This window comes from Nuphar pumila, chromosome 6 (genome assembly GCF_984573655.1).
Source record: "Nuphar pumila chromosome 6, dmNupPumi1.hap1.1, whole genome shotgun sequence".
Classification (NCBI taxonomy): Eukaryota; Viridiplantae; Streptophyta; class Magnoliopsida; order Nymphaeales; family Nymphaeaceae; genus Nuphar; species Nuphar pumila.
In genome coordinates, this window is record NC_143254.1 from 44,282,041 (window position 1) to 44,306,485 (window position 24,445).

Sequence of the window (24,445 nt, forward strand, 5' to 3'; positions counted from 1 at the left end):
CCCATGCATACATTTTAATGCATGTATATTCATGACATAATATCAGTTCATACTTCAACAAATATGCATAAACTAATTGTCATGAATTTAGTTACAATTCGTGCTTAAAATCATCATGCACAACTTAACCAACGCAAAATACATGAATTAACATGCATAAGTCATGCATTATTCAAAATAAATACTTTATAATGCATAAAAAATAACAAAAACATGCTCATATGGGTAAAACTCAGGGTCCTCAAGTAGGAACCGGTCTAGAAACACTCTGAATCGGTCTGAAACCGCCCCGAAACGATCATCTAAGGGTCTGAATCGGTTCAAAACCTTATGAACCGATATTTAATATGAACAAAAGTTCATAAAACCCTATAACTGTATGCCAAAATCCCTGTATTTCTTTATATTTATGAAAACAGGATCTCGGCATCTCGGAACCGGTGAAAAACTAGAAAGAACCGGTCAAAAAAGGCTCTGTACCGGTTCCAGAAGGGGTCGAATCAGGTTCCTGATCCGATTCAGTCTTAATAGTGTTCGGATTCTGCTTACATGGATCCGACCCGGTTTAAATGGGATCCGGGTCTGACCCATACTTGATACGGGTCGGACCCGGCCCGAACAGAACCCGGGTTAGACCCGGTCCGAAACGGACTCGGGTTAGACCCAGTCCGAAACAGACCCGAGTCAGACCCGATCCAAAATGGACCTCGGGTTAGACCCGGTACATAGCAGAACCGGGTTAGACACGGTCCTAAATGGACCCCGGGTACGACCCGGTCCTAAATGGACCCTGGGTACGACCCGGTCCTAAATGGACCCTGGGTATGACCCGGTCCATAACAGAACCGGGTAGACCCGATCCTAAATGGACCCCGGGTATGACCCGGTCCATAACAGAACCGGGAAGACCAGGTCCTAAATGGACCTCGGGTACGACCCGACTCTTAATGGGTCCGGATCGGAACCGGTCCTAAATGGACCCGGGTCAAACCCGATTCAAGAGAAAGACCCGATTCTTTCCGGATCAGACCCAGACCCGGTACCATTATGGGTCCGGGTCAGATCCAAAAAAGAATAGCAGACCCGATCCACCCAAAATGGGTTTGGATTGGGTCTGTCATCGGGTCTTCTCGTCGGACCCGATCCGATCCCCTTATAAAAAATGAAACAGAAACCCGATGGGTTTCTGTTTACATTTTTAGGGAAACCGAAAAGGGTTTTCGCCCTTTTCGGTTCCACGGCGACCCACGTCGTCGTCACGGCGACCGACGCCAGTTGCCGGCGACCTGTGTCACCCCACGGTGACGCCGATTCAGCGACAACCCCCCCGTCAAAAGACGTCGCCCCACAACGACGATTCGTGGCTTTGTCGTCTGATGGCTGAAGACCGACACCGTCTGCCGGTTTAGCGGCAGTCCCGACGATGTCAGCAAGGCTGCAGCCTACCAACGGCTGCCCTTGCCGGCCAAACTCCCCACGACAAACTCACTTCCCCCGGCGACCCACCCCCTCCTAGCGACAGGTAAGGGTTAAACATTTTTTTTTATTGTTGCCGGTTTACAGGTTATTCCGGCGATGAGGTGGGGCAACATGAGTTCCGGCAAGGTCGCTGCTGCTACGTGCAACTCATTACAAAAGCCCCCTGCAGGCCGACAGCTACGAGGAATTTCAGGCGATGGATCCAGCGACCATCCCGGCAACATCGGATCATCCCTGCAGCCCGACGGCCACAGATATATTCCGATCATCCTTTCTTTTCTTTTATAAGGATTTGATCTGCCGCTTAGCGGTGGTTGTCGCCCCACGACGACTCCACCGACGCCCAAAATGCCAAAACGGCCTACACAGCCATGCACAGCGGAAATGCATGGGCTGGTGGGCCCATAACCCTATATTGGCGAATCCCTGAAAAAAAAACAACATTGACAGGAAGCGTACCTGAATTCGCCATAGTTCGTGTAGGTAATTCGGCGTTCTCCTCAGCCGGTCGACGCCCACAATGAGCCCAGGCTTTAGGTCGACGGTGAGCAGGACCCTTTCCGCAGCGTCCGAATGCGGAACAAAATTTTGGCAGGGAAATGCTACGAGTCTCTCATCATCCTTGTAGCCCCTAACCCCTTTATGTAATGGGAGATTAAGCAGTTACGTGAATGTGGTTATTCCACATTCACGTAACTCCCACCCACTGCCCCATTACGTGGTCACTAATGTGACCCACTAGGAGGGTGTCAAACAGGGTCACATACGTGGGTTGGACCCATAACTGATTATGTCCAACACCCAAAACCAAATAGTCTTCAGATTTCCTCCTCACATATTTGAACATGATTTTCGCACAGGCAACACATGACAAAGAATAGAAAAAAAGACCAGTTGAATCAAGTTTGTAATATCTTAACATAACGACGACCATCTCGCTTTGGACTTTACAGAATTTTATTACCCACTTTGTTGGAGATTTGAGTTCATCAGTGCAATCCGCCAAGCTTGAGTTCACCCATACCAATTTCAAGTGGTGGTCCATTTGGCCCATTAAACTATCAAGTCTAAACAAATACTAATCTTGGTCTGATCAATTGGCCCAAAACACTAGAAGTGCCCAAAACGCCAGAAGGAAGCGGACAACCTACACACGAGAGAGAGAGAGAGAGAGAGAGAGAGAGAGAGAGAGAGAGAGAGAGAGAGAGAGAGAGATCTTAATATTGAACTTGAACTGCTGATGAGGATCATGCAATTATTGAAATGAAAACTTTATGTTCCTGATACAGAGATAACATGCCCAAAAATCAATCTTACAGAAAGCTGGGGGTAAGGGGTCTTTGTGTATGGTCAATTAACAACATCCCAGTGCCATATGGACCCATCCTCACAACAGCTGAGTATGGTGCTGCACAGAACAAAAAGCAGCACAATTGGTATCAGCAAATTTAAAATTTATTAACCCATCTCAGCAACCAGCCATGACAAACTTGTCTAGTTTCATTGGTTGCACGTACGTAAAGGGAGTTTGAACCAACACCACATTGTACACTGTTGAATGCCAGCATTTCACACACACACACACACACACACACACACACACACACACACACACACAACAAAATAAAAAAAGAAGAGCACTATTGGCACCTTCCGTCAAAGGACATTGTTGTCTGTCTGATTGGGGACTTACAATGAGCATGAGACAACCTGACAGAGAATATATTGCAAGGCAATTTAATGATGCGAGTTATCATGAAATTGACACACAGAAGTTTGTAGAACTCGAAACTGAATAGTGGAAACGTGAAACTGGTTTAACCTTGCGATGAGATCAGGTGGACTTGACTGCAGTTCCCAAACATAAATCTTCCCTTCCCTATTCCCTGATTATCACCAAAAGCAAAGACTTCAGACATTGTTTTCAGTTCTTTTCCCACCTTTAGTTAACAAGAATTCACAAAGACCTTTTGTTGCTTTTGAGTGCATAAGCTCTGAAGTGGAAAGTATTTCTCCTTGTTATGGTAAGAAAGCCACAACAACGGACTAAAAAAACACGCAATTGGTGCCAACTACAAAGAATATCCTAAGATGTTGATCACATCACATTTTTCTCCACACTCCAAATATTTTAATGGTAACAGCACACAATGCATTGGAAAACTAATAAACAAAACGAATTTAATATTACCTACTGTAGCAGCGTTGTAATGAAAATCACATGAAAACTTGATAAACCAAATATCACATTCAGGCACTGGGTATTTCTGAAGAATGTCAACCATGCCCAAGATAGAAAAGAAGAAAGAAAAGTTCAGAAAAGACATTCATAAATGATGTCAAAAATATGTATATACTGGAAATGTTTGACTTAACCACTAAATAACAAAAAAAAAAAGAAACTTTTGGTACTTCTATTCACAATATTGACTTTAAAATGATTGTCTTCTGATTTCTTTTACTAAGCAACCTTAACAGGATTAAAAGGTTTAAAAACCAAAAAGATAATGCAAGGATTTATTAGATTGCCATAAAAGGTCCAACAGAATGGTGCATGAAATATGCAATTCAGGTACAGTAGATCTTCTAAATTTTATATTTCTGAAAGCCATATATACTGAAAAATAATGAAAAGCATATAAACATGAGTCAACACAGGAAATGTACCTCTCCAGAACTCTGTTCCTTGGTTAATGGCTCCCACAAGACCACCTCATTATCCACACTCTGCAGTTGTAAAATAGTGTGACAAAAAGAATAAGTTTCATGCAATCCATACTTCATATTCACGTAAACCAAAAATCTGACCACCTTAACGTGAATGATCATCTCAGACAAAAAAACTACAAATTAAATTAGGCTATTAAAGTGGCAGTAGACAGAGAACTTGGAAATAATATTATAATTAGCTAGCAGTAGTAACATGGAAGGTTCAACCATAATCATCAACTCGTTTGAAAGAAAACAATAATCCAATGTACCTGAAATGCACATTACAAGCCCTCAGTTAAAACCCAAAATGCATTCCCAGTTCACCAAACCATACAAGGTGAAAAGATGAGAAAAAATAAGGACACTAGACCAGTCACATCCCTCAATGGATTTTGGGACTAAATTAAAAGAAATTTCAGATAATGCAGAAGAAACATTGCATGTTGCAGCCATATAAGCATTAGGAAAAACATGAGGACAATGAAGTGCCAATATAAAACTACATATACTGGTCAGGTTGTCTTCATAGTCGAGGAACATACACCAAGCTTCACCATCTTTCACGGAACAAGAAAAAAGGTACTTTTTACATAGCAACACAAAACAAAGTACCTACAAGCATGACACCACATGTCCTCTGCAAAAGAAAAAAAAAAAACAGACGGAGCAAAACAAAATGACACTCCAATTCATGAGAAATTCCATGTCAATGAATGAATCTATCAGGTTGACCATAAATAAACTGTGTACCATTATGAGTATATACATGCTACCACGTAATCCAGATGCTGATCATTTTCCTTCAATTGTTTGACACATTTGTCAACCTCCTCTTTGAAATTGATCTTGTACCAGAAGGAAAATTGAGTTTCTTATGGTGAAGAGGCTGCATCCAACAATGATCCTAGAAGAGCAAATCATTATATTTTCTGCAAGAGATGTACACAGAAATGTCTTCCACATTTGTTTCTGCTCCAACTTGCGACATGCTCTCTACCATATAATCTTGTGCCTACTGCCTACCATGTTCCTCGTAAGGGCTGCATATCATCAGACGCCATTTCCAACTGCACCAACCACAGTTCATTGTTTTACAGGCTACTGACAATTGGTATTTTGCTTTTGGCCAATGATTTTCACAGACCTAAGAATCCCCATCATATGCTTTAAGGTAAAGGAATCTAAATGCCCTTCCCAAAGTCGGATCCACTAACCCATCTGAAAAGGAATCCAAGTCCATGGCAAACTACAATTGTAATCTACAGACATGATCCACCAACTATCCAAAATCTTTTGACAGGAACTCCTACCATCCCACTAAGAGCACCTTATTAAGAATATTCTCCATATAACATACAAATAACCTATATGAATTGGAAATATCAGCATCTGCAGCATACAAAGGTTTACCCTAAGTTTTTAAGGCATCTTTCCAATATAAAGTGCAGAATTCATCATAAAAACTCTTCAAATCTTCATTTGTTACTAAAAGTACCAAGAAATGGAAACTGTACGAGTGACTTTGCAGCAAAATAACATGTACTATCCATTCTTCCAGTCCTGTATGCTTTATTCTCACTATTGCTGATGATTACCTCATGTAGGATAGCCACTTGAAGCATAAAATGCTCTTCTAGTGATTTAAAAAATTTTGGTCTTTAGCAACTCTGCACATTGATTCTGACCATCTGCACCATCAAAACTCTAATGGAAACTCATGGCTATGTCACCACCCTATCATCAACATATTGCATCAAGTGGAGGCCTAGGTGTTAAGTTGTACATGTATATATATGTATGTATTTTCATACATATATATTTGTTTCATATTGTACATATATATGTATATATTCATATATTATTTATAATGATGTAATAAGTAAATATTCTCTAGGGATATTTTCATCTTTTCACTAGTCATGTAATGGGTTGTGCACATTAGGGGGCACAACAATCGTTTATTTATTTTTTGTACAAACTAGATATTTAGTTTGTAGTTGAAGGCATAGTGGTCAAAGACACATAGAGTTGTTGGGACCTCCGCAATGGCTAGGCATAGTGGTCAAAGACACAGAGAGTCGTTGGGACCTCCTCAACGGCTTTCTAGCCATTGGGGAGTGTCCCAAGGGCTCTATGGCTCCTTTATGTGTATAAATAAGGGTGTTCCCCCTCCTTGTAATTCAAGGCTTCTCTTAAGCATTTATGCTCAATAAAGATGAGTATTTTTATATGTTGTATTTTTTTATTTAGGTCCTTAATGTTTTATATGCACTTAGTGCTTGTGTTGTTGCCCCTTGTTGGGTATTGTTTTGTCTTATAGTGGACTTGGGCTTGTGCACATTTTGATTGTGATCTCGTAAGCCCTTAGTGGCATTGGTTTATGCATATGCACTTTTGTGATCATGATCTTGTGAAGCCCTTAGTGGCATTGTTTTTGTATTTTTTGCTATTTCATTATATGGTATTAGAGCCAAGAATTTTTTCTTAGCATTTTGCTTTTTTTGGGTCTTGGGATTCTTTGGTTTGAGTTTGTGCTTTTTGAAGGATTCATGATCGTTGTGGCTGAGATTCAAGGGAAAACTAGAGACGATATGTATCTTATATTTTTAAGTATTTCTTGTGTTATCTTTTTCATGCATTATGCATGAGGAAATACTTATTTTCTTTAATCTTTATATATATATATATATATATATTTGTTGTTTTTATTAAAAAAAAAGAACTTTTAACGTTTTTTTATTGGACTTGTTCTTATAAGGTTTATTTGTTTAATCTTGTGAAATTAGATATATGTTTTTTTGGAATCATGTTTGAATCTTAATTTTTCAAAAATAAAAACTTGCTTTATTTGATATATATGTATGCTTGAGCATTTGTTAGCTTTTGTTCTATTATTGAACTTTGTTTTGTTCTTTCTTGAAAATTTGTGATATATTTTAAAACATTTTGAGATATTTTAAAATAATAGTCTTGTGTGTATTTCATAAGTATGACCTTATAAAATTTTGCTTACAATTGTTTTTAATTTTTCTCTTTACTCTTGGTGTATTAAAAGTAGCATATAAAGTGTTACAAATTATGATCCAGCTTATGAAAAATAATAATAATAATTTTTTGATATTTGATCCTTATGCACTTATGATTTCCTTACATGATTGTTTATTCATGCATAAGGTATTGAGCATAATTTCTTATGGAAAGTCATTCACTTTAATAAATACCTTTTATGGTCCTTTTGTGGGACAATAGTTATGATATTGGGTGTTTCCCTTGTTTTGTTTTTTTTTGTGGTCCTTATGATTATGTTATTTTCCTAGTCTCATGGGTCTTTAATGAACATTATCTTACATGTTTTGCATGAGATTTAAATATACTACACACTTAGTTTTTTAATAAAATATTAGGTTGAGAATTATGAAAAACTTCTTTGTGTTTTCCCTTTGTGGGTGTTATAAGTGTTTCTCTTATGGTTCACTTTAGTACTTATCCATTATTGATGGACATGTTTGTTCACTTAGATCTTTGGTGGACATGTATGTTATTGATTAAAGACTCTTGATTCATTGCATACTTGTTATTTATAAAATATAAATTTTTTATATTGTGCCCTTAGTGCCTTAAATCTATCACTTGCATATATGCTTAAATTTGTTCCTATGCATGTCTTTTGTATAAGATATGTGGCTTTAAGTTATATAGACTATTGCATATACATGAGTTCTTTTAATCTCTTTGTGAGTATCCATTAGTTGTACTTGTGTATGCACTTGGTTTTCTATATGGTTCTTTGAAAATCTCTATATATGTTTTGGTCCTCTTTAGTGTTATATGGCATTAATTGTCCCATAGTAGACTTGTAATCTAGATTGAACTCTCTCTATATAGCTTGCTTATATTAATGATGTTTATGATTGCATCAATTGACATCTTGTTGTGCATATGAATACATTATATTCAGTTTAAGTTTTTTATCTACTGTGATTGGATTGGATTTGAAACTTTTTTTCAAATTGGTCCTTATATTTGATCTCACTTATTTGAAAAATGATTTCCGTGAGATTTATTGCCTTCTCATAGAATTTGTTGTGTCCATCACAGAATTTTATATGATGCATCATTTCTCTTAGCCTTGTTATTATTGAACCAAAGATTGTTTGTGAGGATGAATTGTATGCACCTTAGTTATGTCAATTTAGATTGTCAACTTATAGTTTGGATTTAAATGATGATTGTTTGATCTTTGGTTTTATGAGCCTGTTGTATCACTCATTTGTTTATTTGGCCATTATTATATTGAATGCTCGTAATTATGTTTAGCTGTGATGACTGCCTATTTTTTAAGCCATGGTGTTTTGAAAGATTGTGCGAATTGATAGGATTAGTTTGTTTTCATTACAAGCTCTTTTACCTTTTGTATTTCCTCCTATTATGCCTTTTATTTAAGTATCATTATATGTAGACAAAATATGTTTGTTAACACTTTCGTGTGTGTTTTTAGCCCATTGTGATTATACTCTTGATCTAGTCGCTGATAAACTTGATTTTTTAGTGGCATTATATATAGACAAGAGATGTTTATTCATACATTCGTGTGTGATATTAGCTCATCATTGTCATTATGATTATGCTCTTGTTCTAGTCGTTGATACACTTGTTTTGACTGTCATTATATGTAGACAAGAGATGTTTATACACACTTTCATGTGTGTCTTTGGCCCTTTAATATCATGGTGATTATGCTCTTGTTCTAGTCGCTGATACACTTGATTTTTTAGGTTTGGAGACCCAATGAGGTGATTGCTTGTGGTGGTCAAACTATTGTTAAAGTTTGCAAAATATCACTTCTTGATATTTGGCGAGAATTTAAATCTCTTTATATTTTTTGCAAATTGGTGTTGATTTGCAAATATCATTATCTTTGTTATGTGAGATTTTTAAAATCTCTCCTTGAAATTTCTAAACTTTTACTACTTATTTTTATAAATAAAAACTTCAAGCATTCTTTAATACTTATGATAATCTTATTTCTTTATATTGTGAGATTTCTTGTGTGTGCCCCTTTGTGGGTTTTGTAAGTGTGTTTATTAAGTAAACACTTGTGTGTTGTTCACTTGATATTGATGGGCACTTTGGTTCGTAATTGAAGGCTACTTGATTCTTTATATTAAATTCATACATGTTATGTGTATTTTATTGATAAAAATAGTTATCTTTTTATTGTCATTTCATGTGCATTAAATATGCATTAATTGCATGATACATATATGTGTATTTCATATTAATTAGCTTATTCACATATAATTAGCTCCTCTTTTTTAGGCCTCTTTTTTATTATATGCATGATTGAAATGCTTAGGGTATTATTTATGCATAATTGTTTATCGCTTCTCCATGATTTATATGTCCGTTAATGATTAAATTTTCTTATGATCAATGTTATGCCTTCTTGAAAAATATGTTGATTTTAAGGTTATGATTTGATTTCATAAAAAATTGTCTTTGAGAAATACTCTTATCTTTCTTAATGATTATCTAATGTTTCTAAAAATTCTTATTACTTTGTTTGAAAAAATCTACTTAAGTGTTATTCTTGTTTTTAAAATATATTGGTTTTAAAACTTTATAACTATTGGGTTAGGATATTTTCCTTGAATAGTTGATTTTTTTTTTGGTTTGTTCACTCTGCAGGTTCTTAAAGATGCAATGGATTGAGAAAGGATATCTTCGATGTATCATGGTATGAAGATGGAGATAGCCGATGAAGGTGTTTGGGGATGATCATGGTATGGAAATTGAAGTTTGTAGTCCATGCCAGACAAACCAAGATTGTAAGTATCATATCGTTACCCATATCGGTCTGGCCTAAAGTAACATTGTATCGTATCATATCGTAAACGTATCATAAATTTTTAATAAAAAAATTAAAAAATTCAGGAAAATTTAGCATAAATTATAAAAAAATCATATCGCATAAAACAATGATGAATCACACAAAATACAACCATAAATTCATATATGAAGACAACTATATAATTAAAATTAATAACAAACCATGCAACTGATAACTGACAATGTAAAAAAAAGACAACTACATAATTTAAATTTTAAACACAATTAAAGCCTTACATTTAACCAATAAGAGTTCATGATAACTAAAAACATTACATTTAACCAATGTCTTAGATGCCAATCTTATCTCTAAAGTTCTAAACTATAAAGATCCTAAAACTAAACTATCTTTTAGAGCCTATTTGTCAAACATCAGGATAGCATTTCCTCAGTTCTGCATCCAATTGTCGCTCGATAATCTTTTTATGTTGGGCCATTTTTTTTGGCAAGTGGGTCATCATCGTCATCTTCTTCAGAATCTGGAACAATGGTTGGAAGTCCTTCATCTTTGCATTTTTGCAAAATTTTTCTTAGAATTTCTTTTATTTCAACAATAACATCAACACAAAAAGTTGCAGGAATATATGGAGAATCACATGGACGTACATTTTGATCTTAACCTATAATGTGTTGCTTAAATCTATGCAAACGAAAAGTTGCAGGAATAGATAGAGAATCACATGGACGTACATTTTGATCTTGACCTATAATATGTTGCTTAAATCTATGCAACCCACCTCTAATAATAACACTACAAAACAAACATCTCAAATTCAATGATAACCCTAGTCGTGGTACATCATCAATGCTTTTGTAGTATTGCCATGCAGAATCATCTCTAATATAACATGAACATGAAGATGATATAAAAAAATCTAAAATAAAACAAAACCAATTAAAAAATTCAATAAGAAGCACCAAACACACATTTTCCCAAAAACACTCAATAGCAAAGAATAGAGATTTTGTACCTTAACCCACTTTCTTAAGTGAAAAAATGGTGTAAATGCACTTTTGATAAAATCGTAAAATCCCTCTCTTGCGCATGAATCAACCCCTAAATCAATTTCACGAAACTTAAGGTGTGTGGCATCCCTTCTAAAAGACTCTAGACATATGGAGAACTCGGCCCTCAAGAGGCTTTTTAAACCCAAAATGAAAAAATACAACTTTCGACCTTTTTCAAGTGTACCAACATTGTATCGTATCATACGATACACCTGATACGGATACGATACACACTTGTATCGCAAAATACAAAAATAACGATATGTATTGTATCATATAATACAATATGGTACGATACCTACAACCAGTGTTGTGAAAAGCGTTGAGGCGAGGCGAGGCGCTCCACCAAAATCTGAGGCGAGGCGTAAGCCTCAAAAAAAAAATTTAACTTAAAAAAACTATAAAAATTATCTAAAATTATAAATAAATAAATAATGTTTTATCGATGAAGCACCAACCAACACGAAATAAAAAATCTCAAATAAATATGGAAAAAATATGAGATTAACATGTAAAAGTAACATTAATGCAACAACTTGATCTATGTAAGTATCTAAGAAATAAAATATGAGCATTCATTCAATAAAAAACTAACATTAACAATAAAATGCATATTAGCACTAACAACATCAAGTCATAATTAGAAAATGCATGTTAACATTAACAACCAAATGTTAATGCATTTGTCCAAAACTCTTCAAAATGAGAGTGTTAACATTCACAATTACAACTGAAAGACCCAAAAAACATATAAATGGATAATAGCTCTATGATATAAATTAGGGCCTAGGCTTTTGTTGTGTCGTCATCATCAATATCTAAGTCTTCAATATCATCATCTGAAAAATCCATATAAATAAGTTCTCCTTCATCTTCATTCTCTGACTCTTCATCATCTACACTTTCTTCATCCACATCCTCAGTTACTTCTTTTGCTTTTCTTTTTCCTTCAATAAAAAATCATGTATTAAATATTTATGTTATGTAATTAAAAAAATACATTTATATTCATAGCTAGGTAAAAGGAATATAAGTTTACCTCGATCTCTTGAAGACATGTCTTGCCTAGAACAACTTTGTGAAACATGAGGTGAAGTGACTTTTTCAATAGACACATGCTCAATGACATCTATGTCAAAGTTCGGATCCAACCAATTGGGATCACTTGGCAACACTGGATCTTCCTTCTCCACAATCCACTTATCGTCTGAGTCTATATGATCTAGACATATAGGGTCTTTGGTAGCCCTCCTCTTCATATTTCTCTCTCTTAATTTCATATTGTACATTACAAAAACCAATGCATTCATCTTCTCTTGTTTAAGTCTATTTCTTCGTTTTGTATGCACCTATAATTTCAAATCATTGATAATCAAATATAAGATAATTAAACTTATAAAAATGTATTTCAAAAATAAAACACAAAGTCACAAACCAATGAGAAAGTATTCTAATTCCTCTCACAGCCCGATGCACTGCATGTCAAACTTAGAATTCGAATTACAAAATTCATCAACTCAGGATTTCCGTGCCCAAATGTACTCCACCAATCAGCTGCATTCAAATAAAATAATAAAAAAATGATAAAAACATTAAGAATGTCATAATTAACAAAAACATAAAAAAATATTGACAAATAACAACATAATTGCAAACTTACTAGGACTTTTTAATTTTCTTGTTGTAACTGCCACCTCTCTGCCAAACAACCCCTTTGCTTTTTTAAATGCATCGATTTGTGTTGTAATTTTCAACCGAATATTTGCATCAGAAACTAATTTTTCAACACAATCATAAAAGTCACTCATAACTTCTCCATCAAGGTTGAAGTTGTCAGCATAATGAAAATATGGATTTAAATAATAGGCAGTTGCATGCAAAGGCTTATGAAGTTGCAAGTCCCATCGTCTATCAATGATATCCCAAATAGGTTTATATTTTCTTTCAACATTGTCAAGGTTTGAAGCAATTTTCTGCTTTGCTCTATCCATTGCCTCATACAAAAATCCCATAGCAGGTTCGTCTGCATCAATGAGTCGCAATATTTTCACGAGATGTAGTGTAGCTTTAATTGCAATTGATATGACAGCCTAAAACTTATGATCATTAAGAACAATATAAGAAATGTTCTTAGCATCAGATTTCTTATACTAATTAGATGATCTAAAATTTGAAGATAAGAACATCGACTTTAACTCTTTCTTATAACATCAAATACTATGAAGTGTAAGATATGTTGTGGCAAAACGAGTGATGACTGAACGCATAAGTTCTTTCTTCTTTGTGAATTTTCTCATTAAATTTAATACTCATGCATGACTATAAATGTATCTTGTAATTTTTTTTGCCTTTTCCACTGTATCTTTAAAAATTGATATCTTTCCAATATCTTCTAACATAAGATCCAAGTAGTGTGCTGCACATGGTGTCCAAAAATATGTTTTTCCTGTTGTTAACATATTCCCAGCTGCCACATAATTTGGTGCATTATCTGTAATGAATTGCACCACATTACTTTCACCAACTTCTTCAAACAACTTACATAAATTTGCACTAGTTTTTTTTATGTCGCTGATGTCAACGGACTTCAAAAATAATGTCCCAGATGAGTTGTTCACAAGAAAATTAATTAAGTTTCTTCCTTTTCCATCTGTCCAACTATTTGCCATAATGCTGCAACCAACCTTTGGCCATTCTTTTTTGAACTCTTTTAAAATTTCATGAGTACAATCTACCTCGTCCTTCAAAATCCACATTTTGATATCGTGATAAGAAGGCAGTTTGAACCTTCGCTCATAATTTGTAATAGCTTCTACCATTGCACTAAAATATGGATTGTTGCAAAGATTAAATGATAAGGCATTTGCATAAAAAAATCTACCAATGGCACGACATACATTTTTTCTTTCATCCCTTTTGAAAGCAGTGTTTAATGTGGTTTGTCGTGCTTCTTTGTTCACAAAAAGGTCCATAGGACCACCTGTACTTGTTTTTGCATCACTACATGATCCACTAGTTTCTTTATTCACATTATCATCTGTTAATGATCCAAAATAGACAATTCTCCTGATATCCAACTTGTTTTGTTCTAACTCTTTTTTCTTTTGCTTCTGATCCATTAGATGATTCTGAAAAAATCTTTTCACATCAGGTGGAACCGCTTCGCACATGCTTACACCATGTTTTGTGCCAGCTAAGTGATGTTTTAGCCTATAGATGTCTCCTGTAGTCTCTTTATGACAGTAATTGCAAATTACATGTCCTACGAGTTTGGGATCTTTAGTAAGATTTGGAACTTTAACTCCATGATTCCATCCTACATCTTTTGCCATTGTTCAGCTGCAAAAATACATATAACAAAATATATATTAACATCATGCATTTTGCTGACCACATTACATGAAAAAAATGCAAAATAGACAAAGGGAACCACAACCAAAAAGACCAAATAAGCTTGTCCATGATTTGGCACAATCATTTTATTTAATTATGGTTGCTCCATTATAATCCTGGTGTATAAGCTATATAGGAACCCTAGAAAAAAACATAATTGAGCAAAAGAAGCTACGCTGCTCATGTGTGCCAAAGTAATAGAAATAAAACAATGACAACATACATAACTCTTCTGTAATGTAACAGACTAATATACAAGATGCTAACTGAAAGCATAGTAGTCAGGAAGTTGCAAATCTATCAAAATATAATGTGAGTTGAAAGGTCCTTTAAGTAATTTGTCCATCTTAACCAGGTTTGGTCTGTTGCAGGTTTTGTAAACCAAACCCATGATTGTGATCTCTTTAGTTCTTTTAGTTGAAAACACATACCACATTCAAAACTTGTCATGTTTAGTAAGATTTTTAAAGAAATCTAAAAATCAGCATACTGTATTACACTAAAACTTCAACATAAGTATTAATGTACTGCAAATTTTTTAACTAGTCTCACTAGTATTAATGTATCTAAAAACGATAATTAATAAATTAACAACTAAATTCTAATCTAAATACAGGAAATAAAATTTCTGAGATTGAAAATAAACTTAACAAGAAAATGTAACAAGAAAATGATGGCAAATGCAAGCAAAACAATAAGACACCCGATGCAGAGAACTATTAGTAGTGATGCAAACACAGATTAGCAACTAAAAGTAAAGATACAAGTTTAGCAATCCACAGGAATGTATTACAATCCTAATCAATTCAAACATTTGCATGATTTTTTTCACAAAACAAAGCAATGTAAAGTAAAGAAAGATATTACATATGAAAAGGATAAAAAGGGAGAAACATAATAGAACTATTAATGAACCAGCACTATAATCAAGTAAACTACAAAAATCATCAATGCACAAAGCACAATCAACAGAACCAACTCCAACCCCCCTGTCGACAAAGCAAATGGCAGGGGAGTTGGAGCCCCCTGCTGGCAAAGCAAGAAAGGCAAAGGGTGCAGAGCCCCCTGCCTGACGACAAGGTGAGCGACAGGGGTAGAGCCCCCTACCGAAAAAGAAAGAGACAGAGGGATTTGCCCTCCTGTCGGTCGACCCCAAAAGAAAGGCAGGGGGTAACCCCCTGCCGATGAGAGGCAACGACAGGGGGCAGAGCCTCCCTGTCGGTCGACCCCTCAAAAGAAAGGCAAGGGGTAACCCCCTGCCTGACGACAAGGTGAGCGACAGCGGACGGAGCCCCCTACCGAAAAAGAAAGAGACACGAGGCTCCGCCCCCCTATCGGTCGACCAAGAGAGAAAAGTAGAGGGGGGGAACCCCCTTCCCACGAAAGGCGACAACAGGGGCTCCGCCCCCCTGTCGGTCGACCAAGAGAGAAAAGCAGAGGGAGGGGGGGGGACCCTCTGCCGACGAGAGGCGACGACAGGGGGCTCCGCCCCCCTATCGGTCGACCCCAAAAGAAAGGCAGGGGGTAACCCCCTGCCAACGAGAGGCGACGACAAGGGGCTCTGCCCCCCTGTCGGTCAACCCCTCACAGAGAAGAAGAAGCAAAGAAGAGGGTTTACCTGTCACTGGAAAACACAGAGGAAAGGCGGCGTCGGAGATGTCGATCGAGGTCACCAGAACAGACAGCGGTGGCGGTGAGTCGCTGGTGCCCTCGCAACAAAGAAAAGAAGACGGTGGTGGCTGGCGGGTCGTCGACGCCTTCTCAGCAGAGGAAAGAAGAAGGTGGAAGAGGCGATGACCGGCAGCGGGTGGTGGCCGGCGACAGCGGTCGCAGGGGACAGAGTGGAGAGAGAAGGGGCGAGGGCTTTTGCTCCTCGTCCGAGGCGCCTGTCTTGTTTAAAGACACATGTTCTCGATCCTTTGAGAATACGGGCCCGGGTCTGGGTCGGACTCGGGTCCGGGTCGGACTCGGGTCCGGGCCATCCAATTTGTTAATGTGCGCCTCACGTTGAGGCGCGCCTCGCCTCAAGGCGCATGAGGCATATGCTTTTATGTTTTTGCGCTTTTTGAGTGCGCCTCAAGGCAGAAAGGCCCTGGCCTCGAGGCGAGGCGCTTTTTTTGCTCCTTGAGGCGTGTTTTTAACAACACTGCCTACAACCATGAGACAAACTATTAGGTATTCTTAGAATGGTCAAATTTATAGTTCTTGTTTGCTATGTTTTGAGTGCTTCTGATTTGCCTAAAAATCTGAATCCGCATAACTGACTAGGCAGACCAAAGTTCTCTTTTCAAACTGCACAATTGTCAATGGAAAAATAAAGAAATTAACAAGGCTATGATGTTTAGCACCATATCACCTTTGATAATATGAAGTCACCAAGCCATCGATTGCAATCAACATAGTTAGAATGAACAGAAGCTATAAAAACCTGAAGCATTAATAGTCAAATTAAGTAAAAAAAGAATGCTGGATATTTCAGTCGAACTGATGAATTAGAAACTCACAGGGAACTGAACATATTTTGTGGGAAACTTAGATGGTAGGTCAGTCCATGTGAATGACTTCTCAACATATGTCCAAAATTCTGCACTATATTTATAAAACCCATAAGTCCAATCATATAAGCCGCAACAACATAAGCAAAATATTGGCATTATATAGCTTATTCGCCCTAATCTCACTGGAACAATAGTGTCGTGCTACACGATAGGATATTATCATATTACAACAGTAATTACATTCTGTCTTGTGCTTAACAATTCAAGCTTTTTCTGGTCATTTTTCTTAAGCACTGATGTTCTTAATTTCCTGACTAGCAAAAAAGAAAATTTTTATTTGCGTTCTGCTAACTCTGTTTTCTTTCCCCGACAGAATAAACACCAAATATGATCATCAGATCTAACCACATATCTATCTCGAGGCACAAAATGTTAACCAAACCTCTGTAGACCAGCATCTTAGACATTGCTGCCTTCAGTTCTCGCCTCCAAAGAATTTTCAATAAGAACTGAAACAAAGTGAAGCAATGAGAAGCCATTGCCATTGATGGATAAAAGAGCTCTGGCATGTCTATATGAAAATCCAGGACTTTTTGTTCATACATTAAGGCATAGCCACTCAAACTGAAAGAAGACTTTAGAAACTCACGACCTTCAACAAGGATTCCCAGGAAAAATGTTTGTTAAACAAATCAGAGAGGAAAAACCTGGGACGAGCAAGTCAACACCATTGTTTGCAAATCACAACCTTTTTACGACTAATCCTTGAATAATTCATAATTACATGGCAAAAAAGTGCAGTATTAGAATACAATATTACAGTGAACTGCATACCTTTCATTGACCAAATTTTGACAGTGTTATCCATACCACAGCTTGCAATGCGATAAATATCTGAAGGATGGAAGTCCTAGAAAACCCAAAATTCTTTCAATTAATTTAATATCATTCAAAAACCTCACTCCAAAAAATGGCCTTAACATAAATATCATATAGCATGAGAAATTATGCATCTATATCTGCACTTACTACACTAAGAACTTCATTTCGGTGACCTCCAGCTCCAGCAAATATAAGAATGCAAATCCCAGTATCCACATTTCATAACCGAACAGACTCGTCCTAGTCAGATACTCACATATATCAAAATTTAATCAAACAAGGTCACCATCTCATGAGGCAATAAGAACAAAACTCACTTTGCTTGCAGAAACTATTAGGGAAGGTTTCAGTGATTGAGTCCTAATCTCATTAACTGAGTCCCCGTGGCCCACAAAAGTCTGCACGAATTGAGCATTTTAAAGAGTTTCAAAGCCTGATTAGAAAGCTATAGATCAAAACTCTGCACAAAAAAATTGATTCTGGACCTTGTGTATCTTTTCATTTGCAGCATTAATGTCACGGATTATTCCATTGCTCCCACCAGCAACTACGAATGGAGTGCCATCCACATCACAAGCCCAACTCATGGTGTAGAATGACTCTTCCTTCTGAGCTACAACATAGTCATGAAGTAGTTAACAGAGATCATAAATGTTACAAGTGACAGAGGAAAAAAGGCAAGCTTTCACATACTTCTTCATCCACGTATGCTTGTAATACAGAAATAACACCTCCCTCTAGGCAGTGATATACAGTTACCTAAGAAATATCACGTCAGATTCAAGACTGGAACTATAGATCACTCATAAGACCATTGCAGGTAAGGAAAAAAAATAAGAAAATGGAAGCAAAATAGGAAATGTAGACAGTGGAATGATGGGGTAGAGTGAAACTGCATCATCCAATCTATGTGCAACACAATTAATTCAAAATCTTCTCGAGTGCATACACTAATTTTTCTGTCTATCCAATCAAAATAAAACTTTTTTCCATTAACAGGTGACATACAACTGTTCTTTAATTTATTACTGACCCTAATTTAGTTTGCAGGATACAATTTATGAGTTCATTAACATCCAAGTAATAAACTTATACTCCAAAACTTGTCCTTCCATTAGAATTAGCAAAAGCAATGTCTGCTTATTTTCCAGTCCCCTATTATCCATCCCGGGGGAACAAAGGAAACAAGCCAAAACGATCCAACGATGGATCATCATAGTAGATGATCAGTTAGCAGTTATATGTCACCAGCCCTAAATGAATCAATCAAACCAACGAATTGTCATGCAAAAAGAAAGTGGGTACACTCAACACGCACATCAACAACAAACGAGCAATCACACTCCCATAGCACTTGTACTCCTACAATTGTGCCCATGACATAAGGATAGTGTAAAGATTCAAGAAGACTTCAATCATGCAACCAAAACATTGTAAAGATTCAAGAAGACTTCAATCACGAACAAAGAGTTCTCCAATCTTCAACTTGAGTAGATAACAAAAGTGTTCTCTCAAGGAACAAACCAAAGAGAATCACAACACACTCACAAACCCCACAAAAGGGATACACAATAGTAAAAAATATAATTTATTTAACAAAAAGAGTGTGCCAAAAGGCTTGCTTTACAAAGGGGAGAACACCCTTATTTATACACAAAGGGAGAGGAGTAAGAGATTAAAAGAGAGAAAGAGAGAGAGAGATCATAACATGAGAGGGAGCAATGCTCCCAACGGCTAGAAATTTCAGCCGTTGAGAGCAGTCAAACTGAATTTGACTCTCCCTAAATTACATATATATTTATATGAATAAATAAATAAATATATGTAGTATATATATATATACTATGTCACATGGGTGCAGGTGCGGGGGTACGGCACTTTCAAAAAACTTGGGTGCGAGGGTGCGGCAAAAATAAAAATTTATATATATATATATATATATATATATATATATATATATATATATATATATATATATATATATATATATATAATTTTTAAGTTTTAACAGTTAACAACATTAACACTAATGAAATAAAAAACAATTATCACAATATCATCAAATTAATACATCATCATGCATGCAATAAATCAGATTAACAATCTACAATTCTATTCTACGTCATAAAAACCAACACCACAATTATAAAAACAATTAAACAAATAAAGCAGAAAAGAAGTAAATTATATAGTATACTAACAAAAGAAACAAAAAATGCATTATTACATACCAAAAGTATATCCTACACAACGTATATGACGATGAGGTAATGGATCCTAATAATTTTCTTCTTCATCATCAAATGCATCGGTAGAAGGAAGGCTGAGCTCAGATAAATCCATGTTTGTAATGTTGAAATCATGCTCTCCCTCAAAGTCACACTCTTCTGGGTTTACATACCAAAATTTGGATGATCCTTGTCTGCATTACAAACCCAATTTGAAAATGTTAAATACAAGTATATTTAAATGAAAAAACTAAGAAATAGTTAAATAACTAAGAGAGCAAATTAGTACCTATATTCATCATTGGTTCACAAAATTAGTCAAAGATTTGAATGAACATATACTAAATCCTCTACACGCTTTCTGGTGAGTTTGTTTCTCTTCATGTTATGGATTTGAGAATATGTGCTCAAATTTCTTTCACAACATGATGAACTAGCAGGTTGTGATAGCAATCTCAATGCAAGACATTGGAGAAGAGGTGCTTATGGTCTAAATGTTGACCACCATACAATAAGATCTATATTATCCTCCTCTCTCGCGAGTAATGTTTGTCCATATAATCTCGACTATGTCACATGGGTGCGGGAGAGGATGCGGGTGTGGGGATACGGCACTTTAAAAAACCTTGGGTCAGGGGGTGCGTCGGGAAAAAAATGTAAAAAATTATATATATATATATATATATATATATATATATATATATATATATATATATATATAGTTTCAACAGTTAACATTGTCATAATATTATTCATCATGCATGCAAAATTCACCCTAAGCATCGGTTAGTATTGTTAGACAATAAAAAGAAATAGTGATTCATCAAAATTCCTTATCAACATTAAATTCAGTTTTTGTTTTCTTTATTATTTTTCATTAAGCAATGAAAGGCCCGACCAAGCATACATTTGTTTTCCTCACCCATCACCCCAAAACCATTAGACTAGACACTAAACTTATCAGAAAGTGGTAGAAAAGAGTGAAAATGCACACTTGCTTCCAACATTCTGTTCACGTTGATCATTGTTGCCCAACAGTAGAAACAATCATTGAAGCGAATATGAAATTTGTTATTGACAAGAAATTTAAATAATCAAGAAACTCAAACTGAATCACTCTTAAACTAACACAAATACAGAACCAACAAGCAACCATTGCTTGCTTGCTTTGCTTGGACTCCTTAAATGTTGGGTGACAGCATCAACAATGAAAATGGCACCACGGGAACCAACACTAAACAACACACAACCCAACAAAAGATTACACCAACGAGGCATTATTATCAAATGCCTCGAAACCAATCAGACTAAACCTTCAGCCACATCGAATGTGAAGAAGCAAAATTTGGTCACTATCTTATTGTTTGCATAATTTTCTCACAAATATTCATGCTCAGCAGTGCCGCAACAATAGTAAAAGAAGAATAAAGAATTCTTTTTAGTATATAATCCAATGTTTTAAAGGAAATAACCAAAGATTTCCTCCCAAATTGGAAGCGTTTTTCTTTGAATTTAAACCCAAAGAAATTCTAAAAACCGAACACACACAATTGATCGACCAAGAAACCAAAAAGATGCAAAAAGGAACCCTTCCTGATCGAGTTCCATTCTCAATGTCTAAAAAATTCACCAGCCCAACATGAGTATGAAGCAATCCAATCCTAAACGCCATCATAACAAATGCAAAAACGACGGATAAGAATGCAAACAAAGCAAATACTTGTATTTTCAGCAACCGCTCGACTTCTGCCTCCTGCCGATGCAACTCCACGCTGATCTCATCATCAAAGAAACCAAACGCCATCAGCAAAGAATCCCCCACCGATGCCAATTTGCTATCGTCGAGCGCAAGCCCTGCACTCTATGTTGGCAAGGGAGGGGCCGAGCCCCCTCCCTGCGCCCTCTTTGTGCAGGGGAGGGCTCAAGCCCTCTCCTGCCTGTTGGCAGGGGAGGAGCCGAGCCCCTCCCTGCGCTCTCTGTGAGCAGGAAAGGGGCCGAGCCCCCTCCCTGCACTCTCTGTTGGCAGGGGAAGGGTCAAAGAGGAGAGAAGGAGAGCAAAGGGAGTCAGAGAGGAGAGGAGGAGAGCAGAGGGGATCAGAGAGGAGAGAGCATACCTGAGGAGGAGAGGTCCGACGGAGTGGTCGGAGGCAGTGTTGGGGTCCGACAGAGGTCGATCGGCGGAGGCTTCAAGAGACAAGGTCGGGAGTAGAGGATTAAGGCAAAACTCTCCTCCGCAAAATATTTCATCGGGATTTTTTTTAAGTCTAAAAAGTGGACACAAATGACCCTGGGTGTGGTCAACGCACCCAGGGTCCGGTTGCACTACAAGAAAATTGTTAATTAGCGACGGAAATTAGCGACGGATTTTTCCCGTCGCTACTTAGCGACAGATTAGCTAGAGATAGAATCTGTCGCTAATTTGCGACGGATTAGCGAAGAAACGACTTTTATTGCTAATCTGTCGCTACTTAGCGACGGATTAGCGACTGCATGTTTTTGTCGCTACTTTTGATTACAAGAACACCATTTTAGCGACGGATTTAGAGAGGGAACTCTGTCGTCGCTAATCCGTCGCTCATTAGCGACGGATTAGCGACAGTATATATTTCGTCACGGTTTTTGTATTTTGATTTAGCGACGGTTTAGCGACGGAATGTTTCCGTCGCTAAGCCGTCGCTAAATATCGCGTAAATCCCTAATCCCATCCCTCTTTCTCTTTTCCCTGTTTCTCTGTATTGCTCCCTCCCGCCCGTCGGCTCTCGCCACCGTCCGGCCACCGCCGCTCGCCAGCCGCCGCTCCCCGTCCACCGCTCGCCAGCCGGCGCTCGCCAGCTGCCGCTCCCCGTCAACCTCCCGCCACCGTCCGGCGAAGCGCAGGTAATATTCTTCTTCTTCTTCTTCTTCTTCTTCTTCTTCTTCTTCTTCTTCTTCTAAACGCAGGGGGTACGCCCCTTCCCTGCCGGAAACGGAGGGGGTTTAACCCCCTGTCGTGCTTTCCGGCAGGGGGGGTCGACCCCCTGCGTTTCCGGCAAGGGGGGTCGACCCCCTGCCTATGGCGGTGCCGCACTGCCGGCCTCCAGCCCGATCCGGAGGAGGAGGTTCGCCTGTTGTGCATCTTCAACGCGCGGTCCCGGTACATTCCGCCGCTGCCGCAGGGGTACTACGGCAATGCCTGATAGTAATCCCGGCAGCTGTCTCGATAGCGGCGAAGCTCTGTGCGAACCCACTAGGTTATGCGGTGGAGCTCGTGAAGAAGGCCAAGGAGGAGGTGACAGACGAGTACATGAGGTCAGTGGCGGACCTCATGGTGCTCAAGGGCCGGCCTAACATCACGGTGGTCCGCACCTTCGTGGTCTCGGACATCAGGCATGCCGGGTTCAGCGAGCTGGACCTCGGCTGGGGAATGCCGGTGTACGGCGGTCCAGCCAAGGGCAGTGACGGCCCAATCCTCGGCTTGGTTAGCTTCTACGTCAACTCCAAGAATAACGAAGGGGGAGAAGGGATGGTGATCCTGATTTCCTTGCCTGCTCCAGCTATGAAGATCTTTGAACGGGAGCTCAAAAAGATGCTGTACGGACCCGCCCCGGATCAAAAGTCCACAGAACCTGTTTTTATCTTATCTGCTTTGTGAATAAAGATCAATTCATTGCCAAACAAATTTGTTATGAGATACCTACGTTGCCTATGTGATCTGTTTTGAAAAAAAATTTTGTTATGGATACCTATGCTGCCCATGTGATCTCTTTTTAAAAAAAATTTGTTATGAGATACCTACGTTGCATATGTGATCTGTTTTGAAAAGAATTTTTGTTATGGATACCTATGCTGCCCATGTGATCTCTTTTTAAAAAAAAAAAAAGTTATTATGTGATCCCTATGTTGTCCATGTGATTAGCTTGAAAAAAAAGTTGTAATATGTGTATATAAGATGTCCATATGGTTTTAAGTGTAGTTTGCATATATGTTGTCCATATGGATTTTAAGTTGAAATTTTTTTTGTAATGTATATATACAAGTTGTCCATGTTGTTCAATTTGTTAGTTTGTTAATGTCTACTGGTAGTTAGTTTTACTTCAATTTGTTTTCTTGAAATCTGGTTAGTTAGAGTATTTCAATCTATTAGTCTTTTATAATTATATTTTTCTTAGATAGATTGGTATTTAATGTTCTCACAATCAGTTAGTTAAATTAGGGCTATTTGAATTCTTTATGATAGTGGTGGTTAAACGGAGTTCACATCTTTTCTAGTAAACTAATTAATTGATTTACTATTCCTTTGCTAAGTAGTTCAGATTAGAAATTGTCTATGACTTTATGTTAGTCGACTGGTTCAACATGTTATAGCTGGTTTGTTAA

At 37.4% G+C, this 24,445-nt stretch overlaps 2 pseudogenes across 1 annotated transcript; one reads left to right on the forward strand and one right to left on the reverse strand.

The window, feature by feature from the left end:
* Positions 1–2,720: 2,720 nt before the first annotated feature.
* On the reverse strand, positions 2,721–18,867 carry LOC149834753 (polycomb group protein FIE1-like; annotated as a pseudogene). The gene is made up of 13 exons (XR_016432436.1): positions 18,811–18,867; positions 18,555–18,620; positions 18,347–18,469; positions 18,179–18,259; positions 18,009–18,101; positions 17,814–17,889; positions 16,986–17,065; positions 16,838–16,909; positions 4,148–4,206; positions 3,671–3,768; positions 3,302–3,365; positions 3,130–3,189; positions 2,721–2,887 (listed from the first exon to the last, which is right to left on the reverse strand). The product of XR_016432436.1 is annotated as a polycomb group protein FIE1-like (transcript).
* A 4,274-nt stretch (positions 18,868–23,141) lies between these two features.
* Positions 23,142–23,720, forward strand: LOC149834754 (benzyl alcohol O-benzoyltransferase pseudogene; annotated as a pseudogene).
* The last annotated feature ends 725 nt before the right edge of the window (positions 23,721–24,445 follow it).